This window comes from Ambystoma mexicanum, chromosome 3p, assembly GCF_040938575.1.
Source record: "Ambystoma mexicanum isolate Mex_15411 chromosome 3p, UKY_AmexF1_1, whole genome shotgun sequence".
Classification (NCBI taxonomy): Eukaryota; Metazoa; Chordata; class Amphibia; order Caudata; family Ambystomatidae; genus Ambystoma; species Ambystoma mexicanum.
In genome coordinates this window covers 648,570,462-648,584,362 of record NC_090925.1, presented here as the reverse complement: position 1 = coordinate 648,584,362, position 13,901 = coordinate 648,570,462, and positions in this window count along the sequence as shown.

Genomic DNA, 13,901 nt, shown 5'->3' with positions numbered 1-13,901 from the left:
AGTGGGCAAAGGAAGTGGAGAAGAGAAAGGACTTAATGATTAATGTGAGCATAAGGAGTTCATGCTCAGAACGCAGAGGAAGAGTGAGTCTATTACACAGAAGGCATCACACATAGGTAATTAACCCACCACCAGCCCTTACAATACCGAAGTGCTTCACACACAGGGAGTAGTTGCCAGAGGAAGGCAGGGGTATAGAAGGGGAGTATTTCATCATGAAGCATAGAAGACGGTACAGGGACCCAGAAACCCCTGTGGATGATACACAGGGATTATAATGTAATCCGTGCTGAGTCTGAGAGCTACAGATGCCTTAAAATTGCAGGAGAGATGTTGTCCCTGGCCCTGAGTCCAATGACGAGTCTTGCAGCCCTAATCTGGGTAAGCTATAGTGGTCGCAGGGTGGACCAAGGAACACTTTGGAGTAGGATGTTGCAGTACTGTAGCCTGGAGAGTACCACAGCATGTGTAACATTGCACCTCTGTCTGATGGTGTGGAAGGAACAGTGACTTTGAGCATCAAGAGCTGCAAGTCAGACTTCTGGACAATCTCACCAAGAAGTGGCATGAAGGGGAGAGGCTAGGTGAAGTCGTGAAGTGAGTAGGACTGTTCTGTGTGTTCAGAACTTTGGTGGATGTTGGCTGAACTCGTATTGCTGCCAGAGCCTTTTTTCCATTTCCACTGACTGAGGAGGCAGTTACTTTAAATACCTACACTCTGACGCAGAGCGTCGCAGAGTGAGTAGGAGTGTCCTGTGTGTTCAGTGGGTTACGTATGGAACGTGTGGAATGCTCCTGGAAACTAGTCTGTGATCTCTGTGAACCCTGTTTGAAGTTTGGGAAATAATGGAGGTGAGGCTGACGCGGCTTCAGCTGAAGCGCAGCAAATCTGTACCAGCGTCCATGGGGAGATTGCCCAAAGGAACTCCACCCCCTTGTTGTGAGCAAGTAAGTAATAGAGTGAAAGAAATGGATGCCGGTTTGGAAACTGATGAAATGCGATATGAAAAGGATCTCTGCATTTTGGCGAGATCTAGCATGGACTCTTCTTTGAAGCTGAATGTGTGTAGCACGGTTGGCAGAATTTATGATCAACTAAGAACAACAGCTGAGATTGAAAAAATCGTAATGTTAGGAACAGAAGGCAGGCTGGGGGAGCAAAACATGTATGCAAATAATGAATTTGACGGCAATTGCAAATGTGACTCCAGAGGAGATGTTGATATGGTGGGTGAAAAGCAATTTGTATGTGCTGAGGAAGGTGGCGAGGACAACAAGGCCGCCTCGAAATTAAAGCACAATAATCAGCACAACTGTAAATGCGACTCCAGAGACGATGTTGCTACTAGGGGAGAAAAGCAAATTGTATGTGCTGGGGGTGGCAGTCAAGACAACGAGGCTGCTGCAAAATCAAAGTACAACAACCAGAGCATGTCTATGGGCTCTGGAAGTTCCGCGACAATAGACTCACGAAATACAGGAAACAAAAAACCTAGCGAGTTTCAGAGGGAGACGGTTCACTATAATTATAACGCTGCAGTGAACCCCTTCCCAGACGCTACTGAGGATGATGTGGATGACGGGCTCTTCCGTGCAGTCAATGCGGAAGAAAATGTACGCCATGGTTGCATAATTGGGAGGGAGCTCCCAGCCATGAGCTCTAGCGATAACATCTTTGACTTTGAGAAGCTGGGAGGAATCCTGGATATGATATGAATGCACACGAACAAAACAATTTGGAGTTGGACAGTACACAATTGAATGAAAGGCGTAATTCTGTGGCGGTTGCGGACCACCTACAAAAGAACTTGATATATCTGAATAGGAGAATTAATAACTCAAATGAAGAGTCTGCGACCAAAAGAGTGAGCCTTGCAAAAGCGAAGGAAACAAATAGGCAATTCAGCAGTCTGTCACTGACAATGCAGCCGGAACGGGAGCCCGTCTTGGGCGTTGACTCCCCAAAAGAGGAGGTAACGGGAGGAAACACAAGTAAACAATTGGAGAGAAAACATCTGGTGAAAGACTCCCCCAGAGGGAAATAGTAAGACCGATTCTAGATGTGAGCACTACGAAAAGGAATGACTTTACAAATCACCAAACTGTCACCGAATCGTCACTTGATAGCTTGATATCTGACGAGTCGACTATCTATTCACCTCAAGTGCGGAGAAATCATAAATCTATGAGATTTCCTCTTTCAAGAAATCAGAAAAAACTGAACCAAGAGAGGAGCACATATGAGGTGGATAAACAGACAATTGAACTGATAACAAATGAGCTGAAGCCTATCCTAATGTCGGCACCAACGATTGCAACAGCCCCTCTCGTCAAAATCTATGAGCAGTTTAGTGAGAGTTATCGAGATCAAAATACTCTCATTGCTCTAGTAAATGCAAAAATGTCAAAAGTAGAGACAGACATTTATGAATTGAAGATGCAAATGCGAAAAGACAAACAAAAAGATGAGTTTACTGCAAACATCTTGAAAGAAGCCCTGAAGAATTTAGGGGACGATAAAAGGCTTTAGCTGAGGTAGCCAAAGAGCCCTTGGCGAATCTAAGAAGAAAAAATAATGGTATGGAGCACACGGAATTTAGGAATGCAGACTTGGAGTGGAGATCAAGCTCTGCTGAGAAAGAAAACGCTGGAGCTAAACTAAAAAACAGTGCAATGAATGAGCTGACGCATACAACTGACAAACAAGAAGGAGAGAGAGAGAGGCAGGGCAGCAGAGTGTACATGAACAACATCTAAGAGGCGCAAAGTCTAAGTTGGCTGCAAAAGAAATTGTGCAAATAGGCAATTTAGCCTTGCCCTCAACGTCAAGTGCTGCAGATGGATGTACAATGGACCAAATGGAGCCAACGAAAAAGAGCAGCAGTGGGGTCCAAGAAAAAGATGTTTCAGATATTTGTGTGCCCACACTTGAAGCCGCTACTACAAGGACCAAGCATCGCCAGTTCTAGAGAGATGTGGAAAGCTAAATAAACAGCAGATGAAAATTGGAGCTGGACTGCGGGCACCTTAAATGCCAAAAAAGACAGCTAACAGCTGGTGCGAAAAGAAGATGGAGCCACTAAAATGGGATGTTGGAACACTCGTGGCTTCAGTCATTTGATGTGGAAATCGAGTGGTTTGCTCCTACCTTTGGATATTATCTTTCTACAGGAGACGTGGATGAAGTCACCACCAATTGTAGACGGATATGAATTAGCCTTTAACCCAGCCATAAAACAAGAAACAGGAGGTCAGATGTCTGGATTAATGACCATGGTTAAAAGACAAAGTGGCTTTCAAGTTGTGGAGACAACAAATGTATCCCCCTACATACAGAAAACGATTATTGAGAGGAAAAGTAATGTAGCAAATGGCAAGCTAAAATGACATCTAATAAACATTTATTGGCACCATAAAGCAACAGGAAAGATGGAGTTTCTCAAGCAGATATGCAATCTCCTAGACAATATAACTTATTGTGCAGTGATTTTAACATGGACCTCATAGTTGGAAACAAGAGCCAAAAAAATGCTTTCCACAATGACAAGTTACGAATATCAGTGCTCGAGGAACTAGATGCCCGAAGTATGGACATTTTGAATGGAAACACATCGGGTGATATCCCTCCAAATGCCACATGAGAGCGTGAAAATCAGAAGTCTATTTTGGATTACTTTGTTTCTTCAAGTAATATGACAAGTAAGATCAATGAAATGAAAGTTATAAAAACTTTTCAAAGTGACCATAATCTTTGGATAATCAAGTTTAACAAGGAAGTTGCCAATTTAAGGCCCGTCTGGAAGCAAATGCTAGAAGTCCAACCTGGAGGTAATCGATTGGAAATGACTGGCCAAAACATAAACAGAATTACCGTTGCTCTGGGAGACCTAAATATAGAACAAGTGGACAAAAGCACAGAATACAAGGAAATGCTGCAAATCTATAAAACTCCAACTAAAGGTAATGTAGTGGCAACATCACGAAAAAACATGTTTACGATATAAATGTGGTGAGCAAAAAAAGAGAATTGGGAAGAAATCTGAGAGATCTAGATTCATCCTTTTTGGCCAGAAATGAAATGAGCAAGAGAAAAAAGAAGTTGAAGATGCAGTATAAAAACTGGCTAAAGTGGTATAGAGCTACGCTTGAACAAAATGATGCAGAACACATGATGTGCTGTCTTGTGCAAAGAAGTTCCAGAGACTTTTGGGCAGCAATAAATTAAATTGACACACCCCAAAATGGCAGTCTATGTAACATAGTGACGGAGGAGAAGTGGCTCAAGCATTACAGTGCGCTCTTCCTAAAGCAAAAGGCATGTGAAATCCGTGAAGATGTTAAAGAAGAAAAGTAGATTTCCATATAACCAAGGAAGACATAAATACGACAACATGAGAAATGTGAGCGCTGCTCGAGCTCCAGGGCCCGATGGGCTTACAAACTTCATACTGTTATGTTATGTTATGTAATTTGGCATTTATATAGCACCTTATGTATCATTGGTATGACCTCAAAGCGCTGGTAGGTTGAACGCCTTCGGGAGTCAGTACAGAGAGAGTGTTGTATGGTGCGTAGGCGCTCCAGATATGTGTGCAGCTAGTGTGGTTGTTGCATGACAGCCACTTCTTAGCGGTAGGTGTGGTGCTGAGGAAATCAGTTGGATGTGTTCAGTCTGGAGGGTGGACACCCAGACTGAGTTCTGGCTGCGTTAGACCTAAGGAGACGCCTAAGCTAGCCAGAATGTGCTCAGCTAACTGTGTTTTATTAGGATGATGAGGTGTTCATGGGGTCATGTTAGTATGAGAACAGCAAGGCCGAATGTGTCATAGCGTAGCTGTATTCTAGTTGAATGATGGTGTATAGGAGAGAGTCAGCGTAGTTATGTGACATGGTGGTTATCAGTAAAGCGCCTGCGACCAAGCACGAGAGCCGGTCAGGGGGCGTACATAGAGGCATACATATAACGCGACAGGATGGATAGGGTAAACATGTAATACGGATAACACAGGGATACTGGTACATATTTTATACATAGCAGAATAGGAGATACAGAGATATACAGAGATATATCCACGCCATCCACTAAACTATAGCACAGTGATGATATTAGGCATACTTTCTAGATTCAACTATACCACAGTGACGCTATTAGGCACACTTTCTGAATTCCTGGAGCTCATCCGTTCCATCCGTTCCATCCGTTCCATTCACTCCATCTGTTCCATCTGTTCCATCCATTCCATCAACTCCATCCATTCCATCCACTCCATCCGTTCCATCATTCCATCCATTCCATCCACTTCATCCGTTCCATTCACTTCATCCGTTCCATCCACTTCATCCGTTCCGTCCACTCATCTCCTTGATTTTCTCCATCCACTCGTCCTCACCATCTACTCCATACCTCCATCCACTCCTTTGCTCTATCCACTCCATCCACTCAGACCATTCTATCCACTCCGCCCACTAATCCCTTCCATCTATTCATCCCCTCTGTCTACTCTATCCATTCATCCCTTCATATACTCAATCCACTTCATCTGTTCCATCCATATTCTGCATCCATCTCATCCGTTCTATACGTTACATCCACTTGGTCAATTCCATCCGTTCTATCCACTCCCATCTATTCCATCCATTCATCTCCTCCATCCACTCGATCCACTTCATCATTTCCATCTACCCACTCCATCCTTCTCCATCACTCAATCATTTCCATTTGTTCTATTCATTCTATCCTCTCAATCTGCTCCATCCACTCATCCCCTCCACCCCCTTCATCCACTCATTACGCATAAAAATGCTTTAACAATTAGTCTCCCAAAACGTTTTCAAATCTAGGCATTTACAGAGAAAAAAACGAAATTAATAAAAAATACAAAATGTACACAGTGCTTACAGGTGCAGCTTGTACTTCCAAGCAATGCTTTTATTGCCATGGAACGACAGTCTGGCCCAATTAAATGGCACCATCAAATAACCAATGTGCATAAAAGGTGGTGACTAGTGAACAACGGGGGGGGGGACAGACCACTACTTGGCTCCTACCATATCCAACTTCATGAATGCATTATTTAAATCCAACTCAATTGCTACTGCCATCAAAGCAGCATGGGCCACGCCTCTCCTGAATAAACCAACCTTAGATACCACCATCCCCACCAACTACCTGATCTCCTTAAAAATACTGGACCGCACTGCCTACACACAACTTCAATTACACCGTCAAAACCATAATAATCTGGCTTTAGATCAAAACAGTACGGAATCTGCCCTCTTTGACTTCAAGATCAGCTTCACCACAGCGGTGAGCTTGCAATCCTCCTCCTCCTCCTCTCTGCAGCGTTCGACCAGATACATCATGAAATCCTCTGCAAACACCTCACCACAGCTTTCCACTTCGCCCCAGAAGTCACCTTATGGATCCAATCCGTAGCTGGCCGAACCACTAGGGTCTTTGTGGGGCCGAATCAGCTGACCCCATACCCGTTCCCTATGGTGCCCTACAAGGCCTCCCCTACTCTTTATAATGTGTATACCAAACCCTCTTCCACCACCTAGAAAGCCTCAACATACCCTACAACAATTTTGCAGATGATACGCAAGTCCTCCTCAAAATCACCGGAAGCCACACCTAGACTACCAACATTAACCGCGTCTTCAGCATCATACAGACTTGGATGGCCCCCCATCATCTCTGCCTGAATGATGAGAAACAGAGCTTCTTATCGTGGGGGCTCCACACCGTCTCTAACACTTCAGTCCCACCTTCTCTTCCTTCTGCATCAACGTTACCACCATCCCGGTCTCCGACCATGTCAAAACACTAGGCTTTTACCTGGACGCAGAACTCAACATGCAAAAACATGTCAAAGCCATCACCTCCTCTGCAGTTTACTCCACCAAACTCAAAGCTCTCCAGGAGATTCCTAACTCCCTACAACTGTATCACCATAGCTAGAGCCATCATAGGTAGCAAACTAGACTACTGTAATGCAGGAACCTCAACCAAAAACATCAATTCAATAATGCTCTCAGAGCAGTTTGGGGTATGAAACGCTCTGATCACATCTCACAAATCAGACTGGAGGCTCATTGGTTCCCCCCATCAAAGCTCATATCTCCTCAAATCACCAACTGCTACTTACACAACACTGCCCCCCCACTTCATGAACAGTATCACCAAGAGCAGAACCCACGCAACCTCTGTTCTTCTGCCTCGCAAATACCTAGACTTGCCAGAAAAGAGCTGGAAGCTCCTGCTTTACCACCATCGCTCCCACACACTGGAACGCCCTCCCTCAGCATATCCAAGACAAGCCTACTTACACACTCTTCCGAAAGAAAGTAAAAACCTCACTGTTTAACAAATCTGTGTAACTCTTGCAGCACACTGTCCATGTTGATCATGAATATGATGAAATGTAACCCGACTGTTTCCAACCATCCTGTAACGCACCATGTACTGCTTTAGCATTTTGATACATCCGGGTCTGGGAGCTACTGACAAATACAATAAATAAAAATATTGGAAGGCTGCCTGTGAATCCACAGCCCTCACAGAGATTAACTGCTGCCAATTGCAAACCATTTCTTAAGTCACTTAGGCTCTACCACCCTTTGAGAATACCACTTGCAAGAAAAATACGTCTCCACTAATTGAGCTGCTAAACGTTTTAGTAAGGTTCTTACTAACAGCACTCCATCAAGTGACTCAAATGAAACCTCATTTAGAGGGGGTCCAATAACCTTAATTTCCATGCATTTTACGTTACCACAGCAACGAAAAAAAGCTACTCCCCAAAACAAATGGGATTGCCTTTAACAGGGGACGTTTTCCCCCTGCAGGAGGTACACCACTGACTTTGGAAGTCATCTTAGTGGCCAGCATAGCATACCACCACCTTCAATGGAGTTATCATTCTGGAACAATATTGTATTGCAAAAAAACACTCACAGTCTAGTACTTTGTTAAAGAGTATACAGCCAACATGACAGTGCCTAAAGCAAAGCCATTGGTGATGGATGGAAATCAACCACAACACATAAAAATGCTTCGTCTGCTGCACATTGGCCACAACTGTATGTTGTCCATATTGGCCACTTGGCCCATCCACGAAACTCACATCTGTATTTTGCCTTTCCTGCTGTATGTTGAAACCTAGGCTCCCCCCCCTTTCCAGGAAACTTGCATCCAAGTGTTTTGTTTTTCCTGCTGTATGTTGAAACCTAGCCCCCCCCCTTTCCAGGAAACTTGCATCCAAGTGTTTTGTTTTTTCTGCTGTATGTTGCATCTTAGGCTCACCCCCCTTTTTTCCAGGAAGCTTGCATATAGGCGTTTTACTTTTTCTGCTGTATGTTGAAACATAGGCTTTTCCCTCCATACTGGACACTTGAAATCCAGATGGTTGCATTGCAGTTGTGTTGAAGCGGGTGTTGTGTTTCTCCCTCACCCGCTCTAGGGCTTCCCTTGCCCCCCCTCCTTCCATCTCATAGCACCTAATGAGGTCTCTAGACAAGTCCACTCTATGAAAGTCATCTAAACTGGTGCCCCCTCCTCCCCCACAACTCCTTGCCACTGGCTCCATTCCCCAACTCCTCATGCACTCCCTTGTACACCCTCTACTCACAAGTGAACCTGTTCACTTCCACTTAATCTACCCTTCCCCCTCCTGAGCATTACACTTTCCTCCTGTCCTGCACTTCTCACCCCCCACCACCACCGCCCGCATTTCTGTTACTGCACTTGCACGCTCCAATTGTCCCGTGACCAAGTAGGAAAGCTATTGTTTGCCTTCTTCCCTGTTCACCCAAAACCTTCATCTTGCCTCCTCTACCCCTCTATCGCTTTCTTGTTACTGGACTTGCATGATCTGAAATACCTATAAGGAACGTTTTTTTCTCCATTTATCTCCCCTCCCTTCACTTGACACACCTTGAAATACCATTTGCTGTATAAGCACATTATAAATAAAATACATAAAACAGCATTCCTATTACCTATAAAAGGCTACTCCCACCTTATAGACAAGTACAAATGGTTCCATGTCATTCATCGAAGGATGTTTTTTCGCTGGTTTTTTTACCGCAGATTTTTTATTTTTGTATTTTGGGGCGGGAACCCTCCCAAAGACCCCGGGAAACCTCCCAAAGACCCCATTCCCTTTCATTTTTTATATATTCCCGAACACCCACACCAAATTTATATATTTTTCTAACCCCCCCAAAATTCGATGAGTTTTTTTTGGCAAAAAAGTTGAGGTAAAATACCCCACAAAAAAACATTGCACGATGAACGGACGTCGTACCGTACAAATTAGCTGCGAAACAAAGCTCAGAGATGCCCCAGGGGGTTACAAGAAGGGTGGAGTGGTCACAGAGGAGCATGAACTACAGAGTGGGAGAATAAGGTTGAGTGGAGTGTTCCACAGCATTCCATTACAATAGGACAGACCCACTCCATCCATGTTCATTGCTCATAGCATCACCCAAAACAGGATATAACCAAAAAGATCAGTTTCATGGTGTACCAATGACCCCAAACACAGAGCCTTCTCGCGACCAATACAAAAACCAAATTGCAGTATTCAAAAGCGGGTACATGGCTACCGTGGTGAGCATCATAATGTTTATGTTGAAACACACATACACACGCACCCACGTTGTCCCCCTGCAGTACTGCAAAATAGATGCACTCCATCCATCAGAAAAAACCGCCATCAATCGATGTTACAATCTGTTCACACCTTACATTGCAGTTTAGCATATGCAACATTTATTCACACGAACGATTGCATTTTCTTCATTAAGCTAGCTGTCAAAATAATCAACCTAAATAAAGTTGCTCACTGCCTACAATGGCGCCCCATTGCCCCCAGTGTACCTTTGTCAATAGCATTGATAGCAGCCCATTCCCTCCAGTGTAACAAACATGAAACAAAACAGCATATTTCCACTATGGAGAGAATCTACAACCCAGCAACGGACCTTTTAACAGCCAATGTAACCCCACCCTCTTCAAAATAAGAGGGTTTGGCAGAAAGGCAGGGCGATCAAGGGGCATTATGCCACCGCTTAATTGAGGATCTCTACAGCCTGCTATGCCAAGGCTTTGAATGACGAATGACCAAAAATATTAAATCGCCCCCCATTTCAACACTTTTATATAAGATAGTGACCCTTCCTCCCTACAAATAAGTAATCTCAGCATGGTTAGACATCTCCTCTGCAGTGTATCAACGCAGCATCTTGCATGGATTTAAACAAGTTGCAATACCTCAACTAATAATTCTAAAAAAAACGAGTGACTAGGAAAAAACAAACGGCAAAGCCACCGAACAAGGTATCCGCACTTCCGCAGATGTGTATTCTGGAAAAAGCAACGACCGGGGAAGTTAACCATTTTGCTGTAGGAACCGACCGGAAAGCTAAAAAAAAAAAATCCAGAGGAGTGGACTGAATTCTGTCATAGGCTCTTTCAGATCATAATTAAAGAAGGCAGAATTCCACAGATATGGAAATGTGCCATAATCGTGGCAATTTTTTTAAAAAAGGTTGCAGGCAAGAGCCAAAGATCTATAGACCCATTGCTTTGCTGGATGTAGTAGGAAACACTTTGCTACCCAACTATTAATTAGATTAACATCCTGGATCAAGCAAGCGGATGTGGCGGATAAGAGGCAAACAGGTTTTGTCAAAGGTGTAGGGTGTGGGCTAAACCTGTTTGTTCTAAACATCTTAAAAATGGAAGCAATAAAGGCAAAGAAGCCCATCTATGTTGACATTCATTGACCTAGCCCATGCTTTTGATGGCATTGATAGAGAGCTTCTGTGGGAGAAAATGAAACAAAAGGGATGTCCAATAAGTCTAATTAACCCTATAAAAGCAGTGTATTGCGAGACATCTATACAAATTCGACTAGATAAAGTTGGTCACCTAACATTGCCGCTAAAAACAACGTGTGGAGTGAAGCAAGGCTGCCCATTGGAGGCAACTCTCTTCAAATTCTTTATATCAGATGTCAGCCAGGCGATAGAAGTTGTCTCTTCCTTTCCACCTAAGATCAGCGAGAACTACATCAACATGATCATATATGTAGATGACATTGTGCTCTTAGATCTGACACTGATTGGCCTGCAGAGAAGGATCACTGCTTTGAGCGACTATATGAAAGATAACGGACTAGAGATAAATGTAAAGAAATCTGAAATTGTAATCCTCCGAAATTTACAAGGTGTGAGAAGGATGCACAACTCGAAAACCTTTAAATGGTGGCTGGGTAATGAAATCTTGAATGAGCTAAAAGAGGTGAAATATCTTGGAATAACAATGAACTCAAGCATAAACGATCAGCCCTTGGTGAAGAAAATTGCTTCAAAATGTAACCAGCTAGCTGCTCAAGCAGAGAAGCTACATAATAAATATGGAAAATGTTCGTTTGTGTCTGTTGTTCGTTTCTATAGGAACAAAATTGTTCCTGCTTTAACATACGGATCAGAGAACCTGTTTGGTTGTAACCATGAAATCTGGTTAAGATGTGAACATGCCATTTGGAAGAGGATCCTGCACCTGCCTAAAGGCTTTCCGATAGTGTGCATGAGATATGTGATGAGCACATCCTCCATTAATGCTATAGTGACATGGAATTCTTTGGTATTCTTTAGAAAAACATTGGGAGGCAACAATATCCCGCCATTTAACATTCTAAGGAAGACTGCTGAATCAAATAAAAACATTCTGTTACATAAATGGAAAAGCGCTTGCGAACTTACTTTAAAGCAGTTTTGTAACCCAAATGCTGTAAAAAAAAAACCTATATGAGCAAGATTGGTCTGAAACACACGATAACAGAACCCAATATAGAAGAATGAGAAATGTGCCGGCGGAAGCGAAAAATGTAATGTCCTTCCAGCATACCTGGTGAAATTCCCATGCAACAAGATGAGCTCCCTATTTTTAAGGTTCAGGCTAAACAAATATGAAACGAGAGATACCGGTTATAATACCAAAGACCTAGAGGAAAGAAACCTTGTCTGCAGATTCTTTAATCATCATGAGGAATCTTTGAAGCACTTGGTTCTGTTCTGCCTCGAAATGAGAGAGGCAAGAACGAGGTATAAGGGCACAGAACTAAGTAAATATCAGACCCACTCGATAGAGGAAATATGGTCGACAATGCACGAGGGAACATTTGTCTTGAATCAAAGGATGTACTGAACCTGCATGATGAGACGTGCAAAGAGCAGTGGTTACTATGTTCTTGTTGCATGTAAATCTTGAGAAATTTGTAATGGAAATGTAACAATTTGTACACTGTCTTTTGAAAAGTTTGTAATAAACAAAACAAAAAAAGATGAATCCACAATTGCTGCCTTGGGATGAGGGGCAGCAAGTGAGCCCATGGAGGAAGGACAGAGTCAATGGCAGAAGTAGGCTGCAGGGGAGCCAATCGAGATACTCTAATGTTTGAATGGCGCACAAGCCGAGGTAATTTGCAGTGCACCAGACCAGGATGGCTGAGAGGCAGTCATGGTGAATGGAGGGTGCAAGTGTGTCAGTAGTAACATTGCTGAGGAGTAGTGTGTCGTCAGCATAGCACATGAATCTGTCCTGCATGAGTCAAAGAAGCGTTCCAGAATGGAAATGTACATGTCAAAGATGCATGTCAAAAGAATGGACACCTGCGTGATGCCACAGGTGTAGGCTGAAGTAGGCTAGAAGAAAGGACACAGAATGGTTCATTTGGAATGGTTGTTTAGGAATGAGCTAAGCAAGTCCTCTGGCCATTTATGGAGCATCTTAACGAGGATGGAATGCCTCACTGTGTGGAAAGCAGTTGAGATATCAAGGACGATGAGGACAGCAGGGGATTATGACTTGAGGGATGACACCATTCATTCATGTGTGTCCTGGAGAGCAGTGCCTGTGGCCCCGGACAGTTTCAATCCACACTGGTGTCCATGGACATCCCCAACAACGACCTCATAGGTGTCAATTTGTGGTAGGGCTAACTTGTCAAGCAGTTTCCCCAGGAAGGTGTAGCAAGAAATGTTCCAGTAGTTTAGTGGTAAGGAAGGCACTGCATATGGCATAGTAAGGATGGTGCGCACAAATGAGTGCTTGATGGAGGATGGGAACTAAAAAGCAGGAAAGGAGTGTTTGCAGAGATCAGCAAGAGCAGTTGCCATAGAGGCGATGTTGCCATTGATTGTACAGAAGGAGCCGCGGCACCCCAGTTGGGATGACACCTTCACAGGGCTGTGAACTCTGGTGACTACTTCAGGGGAGAAATGAGTGAATGTGGAGAATGAGGAATGATGATGGTGAATTTCAGGGGGGGTCAGAGGTGCTGAGTGTTGTGTTTGAAGAGCCTGTAGGTTTAGTCGGTCATGTGTATTTGCAAAACATATGTTATGCAAGCGCATGCAAAGGGTAATGTGAAGGAGCTTTTGTACAATATACAGAGGATGGCTTGGTAATTACTGAAATGCTCTTGCACCTCTGCCAAAACCATGCTTGATGACACAATGTACTGCTGCACACCGAGGGAGCCACAATGGAAGACATAAGCAGACAACATAAAGCAACGTGATACATCAAGCATAAAATCATGATAAATGTACACTGTTAACCACCAGACCATTGTCAATGCAGACTTCATTGTCAAAGGATACCAATGGTCAAATACTGCATCCCTTCAAATACAGCATTACCAAGCACCCAGCCGCATTGCACTAGAAGCTGTAAACACCATGGTGCAGCAAGCATGGGAAAATCACGAGAAAGCACTAAAGTGCTGGTACACAACATATCATCCCACAAGAATTCATACATGGCAACCTGTTTGTGGCTTTAAACTGCTGGATAGTTGATCCACAATCTGGACATGCCAAATGTGACA